This window comes from Equus quagga, chromosome 7 (genome assembly GCF_021613505.1).
Source record: "Equus quagga isolate Etosha38 chromosome 7, UCLA_HA_Equagga_1.0, whole genome shotgun sequence".
NCBI classification, from domain to species: domain Eukaryota; kingdom Metazoa; phylum Chordata; class Mammalia; order Perissodactyla; family Equidae; genus Equus; species Equus quagga.
The window spans coordinates 77,093,543-77,111,327 of record NC_060273.1 but is presented as its reverse complement, the minus strand read 5'-3'; the positions used below and the strand labels follow the sequence as shown (position 1 = coordinate 77,111,327).

The window sequence follows — 17,785 nt, the reverse complement described above, 5'->3', positions numbered from 1 at the left end:
CTGCCGCTCATCTCTGCCGCGGGACGTGCCGGCTGGGAACAGCCCGTGGGAGGCGGGCTCGGGGGGCCCCGGGGCGCCCCGGGAACGCAGCCCGCAGGACCGGGCGCCGGGGGCGGGGAAGGAGGAGCAGAAAGGCTTCCTGAGTCGCCCAGGATTGGGCCTGGCCCTGCCTGCTTAGATGTCATTTATTTGCCTAGATATTACAACGTTTTGTTTTAAATATAATTGGATTTTTTATGCCTTTTTTAAAAGAAAGGTCAACCTTTCCAGCAGTATGTACTAGAGAAAAAGGTAGGTCCCTGGTCTCCCCAACTCCCTACCCCAAGATAACCATTGCTGACAGTTTAGATTACATTCTAAATTGTTCTTCCGTGCATGCACTTAGGTTATATTTTACAGCAATGGGAACACGCCACACCTGCCGTCCACAATCAGCTGGGCGGCTGCATTCTGCGGTTCCCGTGACTGGCTCACCTGTCCCCTTGGCCCACCTGTTGGCTAGAGGTGGGCTTAGTCTGGTGAGACCCTGATGAGGCAGACGACGGTGGTGGAGCTGATGCCTTCACAGTTGAGGGACTTGTTCTTTGGCCTCAGCATTGGTGTATTTTTTAAAAATTCAGTCAGAAATCTCACCTCAGCATGGGGATTGCAGGTGTTTCACGATAAAGTTAACAACCACAATCTCCAAACACATCAGGTGCTGTGGGCCTGGTCTGCAGCAGCTGCATTCGGATCTTTCCAGGAAGAGTGACTTCATTGACATTAATCGGGCCTGTTTCCCTCGCCAAGTTAACCATCCTGCGGGGAACCAGTGCAGGGCCTCCCTTAGGCCGGGGGCTCTGGAGTCAGGCAGGCAGCCTGGGGACTAATGAGACAGACCTGGGTCGACTTCTGGTCTAGCCAATCCTGGGTTCTCGAGTGAGTGACTCAAGCTAATGACTCAACTTCTCCGGCTCTCCATTTTCTTACCAGGAACATGGGAATGGACCAGAAAGTCAGTAATACTGACCTCCTGTGGCTGTTGCGAGTATTAGATGAACTGTTAGGCCAGCGTGATTACCCCTTTCCTCCGCCCTCCTTACAGCCCGCTCTATAAGCTGAAATGCTCTCTCCCCTAACCTCCTGCCCCCTCCTGCTCCTCCCGCTGCATCCTGGGTTTGAACTGGTACCACACCCATCCTCCCATCCTCTTGTTTTGGAAGTAAAATTGGCTAATTAAAAGAATTGTGGATTCATCCCGTGCAGTGCAGCTCTGGTGTGGACCCATGTTTTTGTACTCTTTAATATGCCCTTGCTTTGGGCAAACACCCTCTCCCCAAGCCCAAAAAATCCTGCTCAGTCCACGGGGTTCCTGTGGGTTTGGTGGAGCTGGCCCTACCCTTTGACCTCGGATCTAACCAATCAGAGACCTCCATGCCCCTGCCTATGATTGGTTCAGGGCTGGGCAGACATGGAAGATACTAACCCGACAGCCATTCACAGCCTCCCCTTTCCCTTGCTGCTTCCCATTGTGGCTGCTGGAAAGTCAACTACTCTCCCAGTTTCTCTGAGCTAGGGTGTGACCAGGTAGCCTAGTTCTGGCCAGTACAGCCTGACCTAACATCCCTGTCCATCTTCCTCTATTTTGTATGTGGGATGCCCGCCACAGCATGGCTTCCCAAGCGGTGCCATGTCCGCACCCGGGATCCAAACTGGCGAACCCTGGGCCACCGAAAGTGGAACGTGTGCACTTAACCACTGTGCCACCGGGCTGGCCCCTTAAAAATTTTTTAATTGTGGTAAAAAGCATGTAACATAAAGTTTACCATCTTAACCATTTTTAAGTGTACGGTTCAGAATTAAGTACATTCACATTGTTGTGCAGCCACTCCCCAGAACTTTTTCATCTTGCAAAACTGAAACTCTATACCCGTTAAACAAGAACCCCCATTTCCCCCTCCCCCCAGTCCCCAGCAACCACCATTCCACTTTCTGTCTCTGTGAATCTGATTCTCTAGATATCTCATATACATGGAATCATACAGTATCTGTCTTTTTGTGACTGGTGTATTTCACTTAGCATAATATGTCCTTGAAGTCCATCCATGTTGTGGCGTGTCAGGATTTCCTTCCTTTTAAAGGCTGAAAATTCTTCCCTTGTATATATACCACATTCTGTTTATCCACTCATCTGTCCATGGCCACTTGGGTTGCTTCTACCTCTTGGCTATTGCAGAATTCCTTTTAAAGGGGGAAACAACAGGGCTGGTCTGGCGGCAGAGTGGTTGGGTTCACATGTTCTGCTTCAGCTGCCTGGGATTCACTGGTTCCAATCCGGGGTGTGGACCTATACAGCGCTCATCAAGCCATGCTGTGGCAGGCATCCTACATACAAAAAATGGAGGAAGATTGGCACAGATGTTAGCTCAGGGCCAATCTTCCTCACCAAAGAAAAGGCGGGGAGGGGGGGATGAGAACAAATTTAGTAATTTTAGGCTCCTTCACAAGGGAAAAAATATAATAAACTGCATGATTGTGTGGTTCAAACAGTAAATGGGAAAGCAGATGAGAGCCCTGAGAGAGCCATGCAGAGTGGAGCTGGATGGACGTGGGCGGCATATCCAGAAACCGACGCCAGAACCACACTGTCTGGCTTTGAATCCCAGCTCTACCACTTACTGATCGGCTAACTTCTGGTAAGTCACTGCATTTCTTTGTGCCCTAATTGCTTAATCCATAAAATAGGAAAAATAATATTTTCCTTATAGTATGTACTATTATTACCAAGAATAGTTACCTCAGGGAGGAATAAATGATTTAATATACATGTCAGGCACTTACAACAGTGCCTGGCACACAGTTAGCCGTCACTAAAAGATTGTTATTGTTACTAGGGTTTTGAGATGGGCTTCGAAAGAGAATTAGGATTTGGTCATTGAAGAGAAGGAGGGAGGCATTACAGACAGGGATGATCAAGACATGGAGGCACAGAGGCCAGAGGAATAGAATTTCCAGATTTAAGAAATAAAAACACAGGACACCTAGTTAAATGAATTATTTCTAATAGCCTATGCATTTGTACTTTGAGATAAAAGAAAAATATTGCATGAGACATACTCTAAAAACATTTGTTGTTTATCTGAAATAAATTATAAATATCTAAATTAAAGACCTCTTTCATTATATTTCCCTGGTGATATTTCCTTTGGCTTTCCTTAATAGTTCCCTGTTTTGCAGAATTTGCTTATAAATTCCTTGAAGTTATATAGCCTATGTTCTATGTTCCATTTACATTTTGACATGATTTCTGCAGTGGTCATATCCAACTTATTTTGTTCTTGGCCATTGAACATTCATTAATGAGAAACTGTGCTCAGCATTAGCATTCTGAGCCAGTATATGGAACATGTACTGGCATAAAGTTCACAGCTCTGAGAACTGCTCTTTAGTTTGATCGGTTGAAGCACATAATGCCACCGTTCATAGCATCACTTCCTTTCCCAGTCTTCAGGATTACATTGCATCTCTTGATCAACAACTTTTTAAAATGTCCACTAGCAAAAAGGAGCATTGTTATCCATTTTTATTCCTTTTTTTCTACAATGCTACACATGATGAATTCCACTTGTTCCCATCCTGAAAGAGTATTTAGTAACATTCATGTAAAAGAATCGAATTTTTCAATGGATGAAATCCATTTCAAAAGATGGTCACAGCAAGTGCTGCAATAATTATCCAGTTTGGGACAAAATTTATTTTCCTGTTCGTTCATAATGTTGTCCCTTTTAAGAACAGCTTTGGTAATAAAGGGGATAAATTTTTCATCAATTCTTCTTTAACACATTTAACAAGTTCCTTTAAGCCACAGAGTACTTCAATAATTGTTTGCTCTTCTTTCAACTTGCATAATCCTATTGCTAAGTTGATACTGAAAATTATGAACAAAAAATAAGTGACTTCATTCAATGCATTATTTTAAAAGTCAACAAGAATTTTGGGGTCCTTTTCTTCAGAACTGAGGTATAATGTCAGTGCTTCAAATAAATGGGGGATGTTCTTAGTGGCATTTGTTAAAGAGAGCCAGTGGGTTTTATGAGAGAAAAGAAGACTACTGAATGCCAACAAAATCACCAAAAAAATCCTTAAATCACTCGGAACAGCATAAATGCTGAAGTAGGAGAACAATTTCACGACAGTTACTTCAATCTCAACAGAAAAGACAGCAGATACGACAGAGCAGCATCATGCAGAGTACGGGCAGGATAACCTACACCTTCCACAGACCTGCCCAGGCTTTGCTTCAACTTTGAAGAAACACCGTTGGTGCTTTTATGCAAACGTCTACCAAAAGTTGTATTTGTATTATCTCCAACAAAAGTAGCAAAAAATGTCTTATTAACTCTCTGTATATAAACAGTTATATATACACATTTAATCTGTACCATTTGGAGAGTTTGGATATATGCATACACCTATGAACCATCACCACAGTCAAGGTAATAGACACACCCATCACCTCCAAAAGTTTCCTGTGTCCCTTTGTTTTTGGTGTTTGTGTGTGTATATCATTAGCTCCACTCAGTCTCTGCAAAAATTTGTTACTGTTTCTACAGTTTCATCCGGAAGGGATTCCACCTGCAAGAGCCTTATAAGCAAAGCTTTTTTCACAGGAAAAATATTGCACAAAGAAAAAGTTTCCACGCTGTGATTGCTTGCATTCTGGCTATGCCATAAAAAGGTGAGACATTTAGATCTTTGATAATAAATGGAGCTATTACATTTTTATTATGGCAGATTTCATCTTGGAATTTCAAAATTTGCTTGCAATTTGGAAACCAGAAAGCACTTCTAGTAGTAGTACATTCAAACAGTTATTTGAGCTGAATGAATGATGATGATGTACAATGTGGATGGCCAGTACATTTCTGCTGCGATTATATCATCTTCTTCATTGGAATTTTGTTGTTGTTTTTTCGTGAGGAACATTGGCCCTCAGCTAACATCTATTGCCAATCCTCCTCTTTTTTTCTCCCCAAAGCCCCACTACACAATTGTGTGTCACTCTAGCTCTTCTGTGTGGCATGCGGCCACAGCATTGCTTGATGAGCAGCGTGTGGGTCCTCACCCAGGATCCAAACCAGCGAACCCTGGGCCCTGGAAGTGGAGCACGCAAACTTAACCACTTTGCCACAGGGCCGACCCCTTAATTTTTCTTAATCAAAAAAATTTGTTAGTTTATCACTTACCCTAGTGCTAGTTGAAGAAATCATACATCTCTTATGCTTAGCTGTTAATATATGTTGGTTTATGTCTGACATTCCACCATTTTCTATATTAAATGAAAAACTGCATACTGCAGAAAACTTCGAAAGGAATTTTTCCTCGTTTAATAAATATCCACTGCTCCAAAAGTTCAGCACAAAATTTATGCTTGCTTTTGGGTACTTGGCGTTTCAAACATACACAAATTTTAAAAAGACAAACTACTGCAAGAGTCAAAGAGATTGAATTTGATAGTTTCACAGCTGTGACTGTGCGTGTCACTCACAAGTCCAACTGACCACAAACAGAGGTCCAACTGTGAAAAGGGCTGCAAATTTTCGGACTAACGTTAAATCAAACTTGACATTTGATGCGATAAAAGGTGAATTTCCTGTTTGCCTGGAATTGAGAACTGTGCTTTCGAGGCAAAGTCTCTCAACAAAGCCAGAACGGCTTTTCCGGAAGGTTTCGGGGAGCCTGGCGCAGGGTCTGCCTGACCGTGCGAAGAGGAAGCTTTTAGGGATGGAACACGTCCGCCCGCGTTAGCGGCTCCCCGGAACAAGGCTGCCTCTGACTGGCTGACTTTCTGGCCGGTCGCTGGAGTGAGGGGCCTGCTGATTGGCTGTTGTCTAGGAGCCGGGGGCTGCCGCTGATTGGCGGACTTTCCGAAGCCTGGGGCTGTCAGAGTTTAGCTCGCTTTCAGAAGCATGGTTCCTGGGGTGAGAGGATTGCTGATTGGCTGATTTTCAGAACAAAATAGTAAGTTATCTCTTATTTACAGTGCTTACTGTTCATGACTAGGGACTTCCCTGAATATGAAAATAAGTGCTTTTAATTATCAATCTCGCCTTTAATGCGTCCCTCAGTCAAACCTGCAGGAGACCATAAGGAATTGTCCGGATCTTTATTTGTGGAGATATGCTTTTCAGTTAGTGTTGCCATTTAAGTGATTTAAGCACCAGTGATTGTGTAGGAAAAAGAGCTCTGAGGCGTTTTTGTAATTTATTGAAAAAAAGTTGAATACAACATTCAGGGTGTTCTGACAGCCAATACAGCACGCAGGACATAATACAGGACATGTCTTGTATATGCAGGCAACTCTTTGGGGAAAGTGCGAGGGGAAGAGGAGGAAACCCAACCCCCAACAGAAAGAAATCTAATTCTCATTTCGTTGTAGAAGGGCATTCATTGCAGCCCTGCTTGTTAAAGGAAAATATTGGAAACAACCTATATGTCCATCGGTCAGGACCTGGTTGGGTAAAGTTTTGAGCACCTATAAAATGGAACACAATGCAGCCATTAAAAAGGAGACACAGTTCTGTGAACTAACATGAAGACCACCACAATAGAGAGTTAAGTTTTAAAAAAGCAAGATGCAGAACTCCATGTATGGTATCATTTGTGCTAAAGTGTGCATGGGGGTCGTGGAAATAGGAATAAATATATGTCCCTATATGCATAGACTATCTCTCGAATGATGTTCAAGAAACAGTTGTGATGATGTCCTCAGGGGAGGGGAACTGAAAGGCTGAGAGGCTGAAGGGCAGAGAGCAGAAAGAGTCTTCCTTTTCATGGCATGTCCTTTTGGTACTCTGTGATTTCTTTAGCCTTTGTGAATGCATTACCTTTAGTAAACAATTTTAATTACTTTTAAAACAATGATTTTTAAAACATCCAATGTATGACCTGGGCATAAACAAGAGGCACAGGTTTCACATGTTTGGGATGGGGCAGGATGTTTTCTGAGCCTGGTGACCCTTCTGCACCAGGGTGGACTTCTGAGGCTGGCTGACCAGCTGTGTGGGATGTTTCCCATGTCTGCAAGTCTCCCCACATCACAGAGCACAGGAAATAGCCTGGGGCTGGGAGGGAAGTGATGTCATTCCACATAGTAAATGACAGAGAAACAGAGGTCACAGTAAATGCACTAAATTGCACAGGTGGCCAAAGGGAACAGGAACCCTCTAATCATTCTGTGTAGAGTTCATTTCCTGGGAGCTCTCTGCTGCTGATGGAAATAAAAACCAAGCAAGGTCCTTGGAATTTCATCGCTGGCTGGCTTCTCGTTTGGGAGTCAGTCTGCCTTGAGGATAATAGCTGCTTTCCTGGCAAAACCAGATCTCTGCCGCACAAAATGTATGACAGATAGTATGACGAAAACTTTTTCTTTTTGGTGAGGAAGATTGGCCCTGAGCTAACATCTGTTGCCAATCTTCCTCTGTTTTGTATGTGGGATGCTGCAACAGCACAGCTTGGTGAGTGGTGTGTGGGTCTGCACCCAGGATCCAAACCTGCAAACTCCAGGCTGCCAAAGTGGAGTGCACGAACTTAACCACTACGCCACTAGGCCAGCCTGAAAACATTTGAAAATAGAGGGATTGGGAGAAATGGAACCTACTGTGGCAGATAATCACCATCATCATTTCAGCTAATATTTACTGAGCATTTGTTATGTCCTAGGGACTGTTTTGTATGCATTATAATCTTGTGTAGTCCTTCGAACAACCCTATGAGGTAGGCACAATTATTCCAGTTTTACTGATGAGAAAACTATACAGAGGTTTAGAAATTGACCCAAGGTCACATAAGTGGCTGATCTGATTTGAATCCAGGCCGTCTGTACTCCTAGCCATTCGATCATACTGCCTCCAAAAGAGGGCTTCTTCAGCACAGCCAAAACACCAATTAAAAGCATCAAGCATTCGTTGAGTGCCTACTGTATGCCTGGGGCTGAGAAAGGTGCCATGGGAAACATTTGGTGTTCCTGAGTACCAGCATAGCTCCTGGAACGTGATTTTTTAAATTGAGGTGAAATTCACATAACATAAAATTAACCATCTTAAAGTGAACAATTCAGTGGCATTTAGTACACTCACAATGATGTATAACCATCACTTCTATTTAGCTCCAATACTTTCATCACCCCGAAAAGAAACCCCCTACCCATTCAGCAGTGTCTCTCCATTTTCCCCTCCCCTCACCCCTGATAACCACCAAATCTGTATTCCACCTCTGTGGATTTACCTATTCTGGATATTTCATATAAAAGGAATCATTTCCATTTTGTGTCTGGCTTCTTTCACTTAACATAATGTTTTTGAGGTTTACCCATGCTGTAACATGTATCAGTACTTCATTCCTTTTTTTTTTTTTTTGAGGAAGATTGGCGCTGAGTTAACATCTGTGCCCATCTTCCTCTATTTTATATGTGGGACGCCTGCCGTGGCATGGCGTGACAAGCGGTAGGTAGGTCTGTACCCAGAATCTGAACCAGCGAACCCCAGGCCACCAAAGCAAAGCGCTAATGTAAATGCTACACCCGGCACCTGCCGGTCCCTTCATTCCTTTTTCTGGTTAATAATGTTCCATTTTATGCATATACCACAATTTGTTTATCCATTCATTCAGTGATGGAGCTGTGGGCTGTTTCTGCCTTTTGGCCGTTGCAGATAGTGCTGCTGTGAACATGTGTGTACTTGTGTACACGTTTGAGTACCTGTTTTCAGGTCTGCCTGTCTTCAGTATACCTAGGAGTGAAATTTCTGGGTCATATGATAATTCTGTGTTTAACTTTTTAAGGAACCGCCAAATCAGAATGTGATATTTTGATATTAGAGTCTTTCCTCGGTACCTTGACTTTCTCCTATCCAAGAAAAGCAGAGAGCTCCTTTCTAGGGTGAATAAGAGAAACAGCATGGTGTGGTGGAGAGAAGATGCAGCCTGACCTGGTTTTGAATCTCTGCTCTGTCATTTGTTGATAGCATGTGTTATAAGCCTCGTTAAAGTTCAGTTTCCTTATCTGTAGACATGGAGATGATCACACCATCCATCCATTCATTCAATGAATCTGTTGAGGGCTTGTGGGCCAGGCACTGGGGATAGAAGGAGCCACCATGGAGTTTACAGAAGGAGGAATAAGGAGAGAAAAGGAAGACCTAGGAGCAAATTATTTTTACAAGGGGAAGAATCTTCTTGTCATGAGAATAATCATTCCCTAATCACGAGTAGGCCGTGAATTCATCCAGGTGGGCCTGCATCTTATTCCTGTCCATCCCCAGCAGCCAACATGGACCTACAGAAAGAGATATGTCCTTGTGGGTTCCGGGATGGCAAGCAGCAGAAACTGAGCGGCTTGGTTTAACAAGGATTACTGGAAGAAGATTGAGAGAGCACCCAGAATGGATGAAAGAAAAACTGACAGCCAGTCCTCTGGGAGGCCAGGAAGAGGCCAGGCAGCGACATGCATCTCAGCACCAGCGGCTTGTGGCTCTGGCTCCCCTGGGGCTCTGCCTTCCATGACCCTGCTCCCACCTGAGAGCTCCCTGCTGAGCTCCCAAGGCCTCACTGCCCCAGCTCAGGGCGTGTGTGGCACGGTGCTGCTTGTAACTGAAGGTTGGGCTTTGCACAGCTCCAAAGGGTTCCTTCACGTCACAGTCATCAGAGGTTTGAATTCTCATTGTGACCATTTTCTAGCAAATAACAGTCAGGTGTTTTGAGGAAGAGTGTCTTTGTACAAAGTCACAGTTGGGGCTAAAAGAGCAAAACCTCGTTTGGGACTGAGTAAAAATCAGCTTAGACTGAAAAAGAAATAGCCGGCTGGGAGGACAGAGAAGATAAAGCCAGCTGCAAAGCCAACAGGAAAAAATGCTGCTCCCAGAGTCATGCAGCAGCTGTGAGGTGGCTAAAGGACTCCTCTTTGGGTCCCCTCCGGTTTCTGACCTACGATAAAAGGCAAAAGCAAGGCCTGCTTTGCTATTCTCATCTATTTCTGGGAATGCTCAACCGCTCAGCCACCCTGCCCCATGACCGCATTCCGTCCCTAGTTAATCTCTGCTTCTCTCAGTCCTGAGTCCGAAGAGCAACCAGTCAGAACTGATTCCTGCTTCCCTTTCACCCTCCTTGGAATCCTTGAGCTGAACCCAAAACTTACAAAGGGGCTGCCCTCCTTTCATGGGTCCTCTCGAATGCCACACCTCACTGCATCCACCTGCAGGCTCCTTCCTGGTGGCCTTGGGCTAATTAGGCTTTCAGGGGACTGTCAGGGGCTGGATTAGACAACTGTTATTGGCAGCCCCGCCAGGACCATGGGATGGAGGGGAGAAGGTCCCCCAAAGGAAAATGGAATGCTGTCATCACGAAAAGGTGAAAGTCTTGGCTATCCGGACCCAAGAGGTGGCTCCAGGAGTAGGTGCTCAATTAATGCTAATTATTATTAATGAGGTCATGTTTTTAGAGACACTGCAGCAAATATTTTATAAAATTATAGATGATAATAATACCTGGGGCTGACCCTAGTGTCACAGCAGTTAAGTTTGCACGTTCCAGTTCGGTGGCCCAGGGTTCGCCAGTTGTATCCAGGGTGCAGACATACGCACGACTTGTCAAGCCATGCTGTGGCAGGCATCCCACATATAAAAATAGAGGAAGATGGGCACGGATGTTAGCTCAGGGCCAATCTTCCTCAGCAAAAAAGAGGAGGATTGGTGGCAGATGTTAGCTCAGGGCTAATCTTCCTAAATAAAAAAAAAAAAAAAAGCCCAATAATGATTGTATATTTGCTGTGTGGCAGGCACTGTCTGTCTACAATCTCATTATTCTTTTTTGAATTACTCTGTTTCTTTTTTTTCAATTTTTCATTTATTCTTAAAGCGATATTTTATAGGTCTCTGCAGTTTCTAGGACATGCTCTCTGTGCAGAGAGAGTCATCTAGCGTAAATGCTGGACGCAGGTCGCTTCCAGCTCTGGGTGCTCCCTCAGCAATTACGCTGGCCTGGCAGCACCCCTGGATCCCTATGGATCTTCCTGGGGATGTGCAAAGTCAGAGGTGGCTACAGACTCAATTGGCCCTACTTCAGGACAGAGGGCTCACTCTACTCTGGCAGCAACGATAAGGAAAACGACCATGAAGGACACTCGTAAGCTGCTTTACTACGTGCCAGGGCCTATGCTAAGAGCTTTGCATGTTATTATCTCACTTACTCAGATCAGTCCTGTGAGGGACGTGCTTCCTCATTTGACAGATGAGGAAACTAAGGCCTGGAGACGTTTCTTACTAGGGTCACACAGCTGATGAACGACAGAGCAGGACTTGAACCTGAGGCTGTCTAGAGCTCCTGTGCTAAACCACAAGGCTACATGGCTTGACAGACCTGTGACCATCTGTAAATGCGGCCTCTGTTTATATTTTTGTCCTTGTTTATTTATGCGCTTGTTCCTATGTGAATATGCTTTTAATGAATTAATGAATAAAGCACAGGGCCTGGCTGATGAGACTCATGCGTCATTATTATTACAGTTACAAATGGATGTTTTCTTGACAAGTATATGAACCGAATCCTATTCTCTTTATAGGTTTGGCTTATGATTCTCATTTTGTCTTTATTGCTCAGTGGTGTTTGGTTTGCCGTGGCTCTTAAATGCTCTCCATCTCTCCCCTGAATGCCATCTGCCAAACTTTTCCCTCACACTCTTAATGTGGCAAACAAACACTTACGGGCAAGCGCCTAAAAAATAAAAGTGTCCCTTAGGAAATTCTTTTGGGAAGGGAAGAATCCTGTTCTCATGGAATAAATGAGTCATCACCCCCTAATTGTTCTGCTCATAATCTCAGGAGTCCCCGCCAGGACTGGGGGAAGGAAAGGGGAACAGAGACTGTGATGGCTGTACTGCAGACGGGGGAAAGCGCAGAGGAGTCTCTGCCGCTGAGAGTAGCCAGAGGGGCTGAAAGTGTGGGCTCCAGCCATTGACATCGTGTGGTGGGCAGCTGGGTGAAAATGCAGGTTCTGACCCCCACCCCAGGCCCGCCAAGGCCCTACCTCTGGATATGGTGCCCATGAGCCTGCATTTAGCATGTTTCCTGGTGAAGAGCTACAGTCTTACTTTAATATCAAGGGGAAAGAGGCTGGGGAAGGCTGGGGTCCCAGTCAGGGGAGCAAGTATGTTTAAATAGTGCCTCATGGATGGCTGCCTTTTTAGGAGTCTCCTGATTTTGCTCTCACATGTCTTCACAGCAGTTTTCATCATGCAGCGCTTGCCTTATGAACATCAACTTATTACACTGCTGTTCTAAGACTCCACGTCTGGAGAATGTGATGGGGGAGCAATCACTCTTCCTGCTTCTCTCCCCAGACACGTTTCTGCTCCTAGAAGGCTGCTTGCACAGACCCTAACACCTTTCCAGGTCCTCCCCTCTTTTTCGTATTTCTTCTGGTCTTTGCTATTGCTCTTCCATTGTTGGTGCTCCTAGAATGTGTGAAGACCCTATTCCCTTTGTGAAGTTCAGAGATGAAATTCATGTGAATCACTTCATGTTTGCAGTTGAGGCACAGACGGTTTGTACCTAATTTAGCATGGACTGGATTGAGAGAATTGGAGCTTGTGTGTTTATCCTCTTGCCTGGCCTTCCCCTCCCTCCTTTCTGCATTTGTTTCTCTCTTGTCTCTAGCTCCCATTGCAGATTTCATTTATCAGTCTGGTCTGCCTTGGTGATGCCGACATAGGAGGCAGGGCTGAGTCTGTGCCTGGCAGGCGGATTAAGAGGAGGCTTTAGGGGCGTTGTGGGAAGAAAGGAATAAATGCATGTAAAATACCTTGCTACAACTCAACAACAACAAAAACAAACAACTCAAATTTGAAAATGGGCAAAGGACTTGGATACACATTTCTCCAAGGAAGATATACAAAAGGCCAATAAGCACATGAAAAGATGCTCAACATTGCTAACCAGTAGGGAAATGCAAATCAAAACCACAAGGAGATCTCACTTTGCACATTAGGATGGCTATTATCAAAAACCAGAAAATAAGTGTTGGCAAGGATGTGGAGAAATGGGAACACTTGAGCACTACAGGTAGGAATGTAAAATGGTACATTGCTATGGGAAACAATATGGCATTTGCTCAAAAAATTAAAAATGGATTTATCATATGAACCTACAATTCCACTTCTAAGTATATACCCAAAAGAATTAAAAGCAGGGACTCAAAAAGATATTTGTATATGCATGTTCATAGCAGCATTGTTCACGATGGTCAAAAGGTAGAAACGACCCAAGTGTCCATTGACAGATGAATGCATACACAAATATGGTCTATACATATGATGGAATATTATTCAGCCTTTAAAAGCAAGGAAATTCTGACACATGCTGCAATATGGATGAACCTTGAGGACATTATGCCAAGTGAAATAAGCCAGTCACAAAAGGATAAATACTGTAAGATTCCATTTATCTTAGGTAGTTAGAGTAGTCAAATTCATAGAGACAGAAAATAGAATGGTGATTGCCAGGGGTTGGAGGAAGGGAAAAATGGAAAGTTGTTTTTAATGGATACCAAGTTTCAGTTTGGGAAGATGGAAAAAGTTCTGGAGATGGGCGGTTGTGATGGTTGCACAGCAATGTGAGGGTACTTACTGCCACTGACCTGTATACTTAAAAACAGTTAAAATACTTTAAAATGTGGTAAAATGTATATTTTACCACAATTTTAAAAAATGGAGGCCATAGAGTACCTACCTTAAGCGTTGTAAATAACAGCCAGTATTTACTGAGCCTTTACTGTGTGCTGGGCTCTGCTCTAAGAACTTTAACACGTATGTTTCATGTAATCCTCACACAAACTTTGAAGACAAATTTTTTCTTTTCTTCTTCTTCTTTTTTTTTTTTTCCATTTCATAGATGTAGAGACTGAGGCCCAGAGGGGCTAATGGCCAATCACCTAGTGAAAGGCAGACACAGGTTTGAAACCCAAACCTGGTCCAAGTGAAGCCTCAGGCGTGACTCCTTAGAGTAGGGACTTATCTTGGCACTGCTGTTTCCCAGTGCCTAGAACAGCACCTGGCACGTAGTAGGCTTTTAATAAAACATGCTGACTGAGTGAGTAACTCCGGAGCCTGTGCTCTCAACCTCTCTGCCAAATGAGATCATGCATGGAGAGCACCCAGCATCGTGCCTGGCACACAGTACATTGTCAATAAATAGCAACACTTCTCATTACCATTACGGCCCATCAATATGGTGGGGAGCTCTGAGGAGGGATATCAAATGCATCCCCCAAGGCTGTCCTGTGAGCCAGGGTGGGCCATCAGAGTGGCTTGTTCCTTCCGCAGCCCACCCCTAGCCTCCCCTCCCTCTTGGCTTCCTTTTGCCATTTTAGTGCTTTTGTTCCTCTGTTCCCGGTTGGACTAAGCTTCATTAAGAACAAGGAGGTGACGTTTTTGTGTCCCCGTCTACACCGGCCACACACCGGGCTCTGGGCTTAAAGGGCACTGGAGAAATAGTGGGGAAACTCCGTGTGCTTTCTGAACTCGGGGGCTTCTCTTCCCAGACGGCACAGTGGGCCCCAAGGAACTCACGCCCAGGCAAAGCCCTTACTTCCTGCTTCGTCTGCAAGACCCTGATGGTTAGCTGTGGTATCCGAAGGTAATTCTATGCAAGTTGGGAAGCATTCTGGTCAGAAACAGGAAAAAAGAAAAGAAAGGACTTGTGGAATATTGATAGGAAAGACAAATTCCCCAAATGATCTACTAATACACTTAAGAAAGAGGGCGGCCACTCAAAGTTAGGGTGCTGCTCCACATCTTTATTTGTTCCTCCAATGCAGTGTTCATGGGTGTGCACTTCCCCATGGCTTTCCTCTCTGTCCGTCCTTCAGCCTGTCAGATGGCCCCGCCTGTGCTCAGTCCTGTAGGCAGTCGTTTTGTCTTTGGCCTCACAAACAGGAAGTGCCCACATGGGGAGGTCTGCCAACCCGGGAAGTGCATGGCTCTGGGGTGTCCCCTGGGTGAGGAGTGGGGGCCTTTTCCCTTTGCCCCAGGAGAGCAAAGAAGAGTCTCTATTGTGACTACAATAGAAGCTCCTTTGGAGAGAACTGTACCGTTCGTTTTCTCTAAGGTCTTGGTTTTTTCAGCAAATAGATAATTTTTTTCCAACCAGCCAGTTTCTGATGCCTCTTGGAGAGATTCTAAACAAATTGCTGATCTTCTTTTTTTCCTATTTCACCCACGTGGATCAGTCCCTGGAGTACCTCCGCCTTCCCCACTCCAAAAAGCCTAGGTCTGCAGGATCATTTCACGGAGGGAGGGTGGTGTATAAACTACTGTTTTCTAACATTTAAAAATTTGCATACCACTGCATGATTTTTTGGTTGCTGTATCTATGTACCCTCTGTATTACTTACTTAATATTTTTCTTTACAGTCAGCTTTTAAACTTTGGCATTACCCTAATCAGTTATTATCTATGAAGTCATGGATTTTATGTTTCATTGTATACATACACATATTTACACACACACACTTTTAAATAAATAAACAGTAAAAAAAAATTACTGGTATACCACTAAAATCATCAGTTATATGTGCCTTACCTTGGGAGCCCCGGCCTAAACTACGGTACTAAAAGTAGATGTGGGAGGTGGGTCCTCTCAGGCTTGAAGGGAACAAGGATCAGCTGTGGCCAGGGGGGGATCTTCCTGGCCAGTGGGTTAGGATCTCACCTGCTTCTCTCCTGCATGAGACCCAGAGCATTCTCTTCAACTCTGGGGGCAAACAATTAGAAGGTGCTGTGTAGAAACACTCCTGGTAGCATTAAGGCATTCTCCCCAAGTTCCTGTTCTTCCTTCTTTTAATGGAGCTGCTTTCACCCTGCTCCACCACACCCTGGGTCCAGCCGCTGTTGGGCAGGCAAATCAGCTGACTTGAGGCCCTGCCTTGGAACTCTGAACAGTATCCTCCGTCCCAGAGGGGGCTGGTTAGCCACAGCTTTTCTTTGCTTGATGTGTCTCCTAACCCTCTTTTTTTAAAGGCTTATTTTTAAATTATTTATGTATTTTATTGAGGTATAACTTTTTAATCTTAAACAGCTTGATGAATTTTTATATAAGGATACAGCCATGAAGCCCCCACTTGGATGGAGATATAGTCTTGTGCTTTCAATGCTGTAGCTAGCAGCCACTGCGGCCGTGGGGCAGTTGAAGTGTGGCCAGTGGGAACTGAGATGTGCCACTTTTGACAACTTAGTACAAAAAAAGGGAACATATATCATTGAGAACTTTTACATAGTGATGAAATGTCCAAAGGACAATATTTTGTATAAAAATATATCATTAAAATTAATTTCACCTGTTTATTTTTAGCTTTTTTAATATGGCTAGTAGAAAATTTTAACTTACATATACAGCTTGCGTTATATTTTTTATGGACAGCACTGATATGGAACATTCCCAGCACCCTAGAAGGCTCCCTCATGTTCCCTTCCCATCAAGACCATCCTAAAGGTGACCCCTATTCTGATCTCTGTCATCATAGATTTGTTTGGCCTGTTCTTGACCTTTATGTCAATGGAATAATATGGTATGTACTTTTTAGTACCGGGCTTTTTTCACTCAACATTAAATCTGTGAAATTCATCCATGTTGTGTGTTAAAGTAGTATGTTCTTTTCACTGTTCTGTCGTGTTCTGTGGTAGAGTTGGCAGCAATTTATTTTACCCATTCTATTGCTGATGCACGTTGGTGGTGTCCCAGTACTGGGCTATTGTGTGTGGTTTTTTTTTTTAAGATTTTATTTTTCCTTTTTCTCCCCAAAGCCCCCTGGTACATAGTTGTATATTTTTAGTTGTGGGTCCTTCTAGTTGTGGCATGTGGGACACCGCCTCAGCATGGCTTGATGAGCGGTGCCACGTCCGCACCCAGGATCAGAACCTGCGAAACCCTGGGCCACCGAAGCAGAGCGCGTGAACTTAACCACTTGGCCACGGGCTATTGTTAATAAACGGGCTGGCCCTGGGCTATTGTTAATAAAGCTATAATGAATGATTCTGTACATGCACTTTGGTGTACATAAACACTCATTGCTATTGGTGTATAGCCAGGAAAGGAACTGGGCCATGGGGTAGATGTATATTTTGCTTTAGTAATACTCCCAAACAGTTTTCCAAAGTGTTTGTGACTATTTACATTCCCATCAGCCGTGGAGGAGAGTCCCAGTTGCTCCACATCCTCACCAATGCTTGGTAATGTCAGTCCTTTTGTTTTTAGCCAGTGTGGTAGAGAGGCAGTCGAGTTTTGATGTGAAAATAATTCTTACCATTTTATTCTCTTTGCAAGGTAATAACACCCACCTAGACAATGTGTAAAACATACACATAGGCAAAATGAAGACGATAAAAATACCCATCTTCTCAAATCAGCTACTGTTAACATTTGATATGTATCCATCCATACATTTATCAGTCTATATACTGATAAAAATGGCATCCTGCTACAATAATATTTTTTCTAACAATTTATCATGACCATCTGTCCATGTCTAAGAGTATTCATCTAGAGCAGTTTTCAAAAGCTAAATAATGTTCCATTTTATGGATGTGCTATGATTTAATCAACTCCCTTCTTGAGCATTTAGGCTATTGACAATTTTTCACTATTTAAACAATGTTATAATGAGCACTCTAGCCGTTAAATCTTTGCTTAGATCCTTACGATTTTTCTAGTGGTGGAGTTGCTAGTTAAAAGGATGATACGCATGATTTGAGGCTGCCAAG

General features: G+C 44.0%; 1 long non-coding RNA gene across 2 annotated transcripts in view; it reads left to right on the top strand.

Moving 5' to 3' along the window:
- The first annotated feature begins 154 nt into the window (after nt 1–154).
- LOC124241760 (uncharacterized) overlaps nt 155–17,785 on the top strand; it is a 35,641-nt gene continuing 18,010 nt past the window's right edge. For both annotated transcript variants that reach the window (XR_006889318.1, XR_006889317.1), the window contains exons 1-3: nt 155–291; nt 2,530–2,675; nt 4,593–4,717. This is a non-coding gene — a long non-coding RNA (uncharacterized LOC124241760). The remainder of the gene's footprint in view (nt 292–2,529; nt 2,676–4,592; nt 4,718–17,785) is intronic.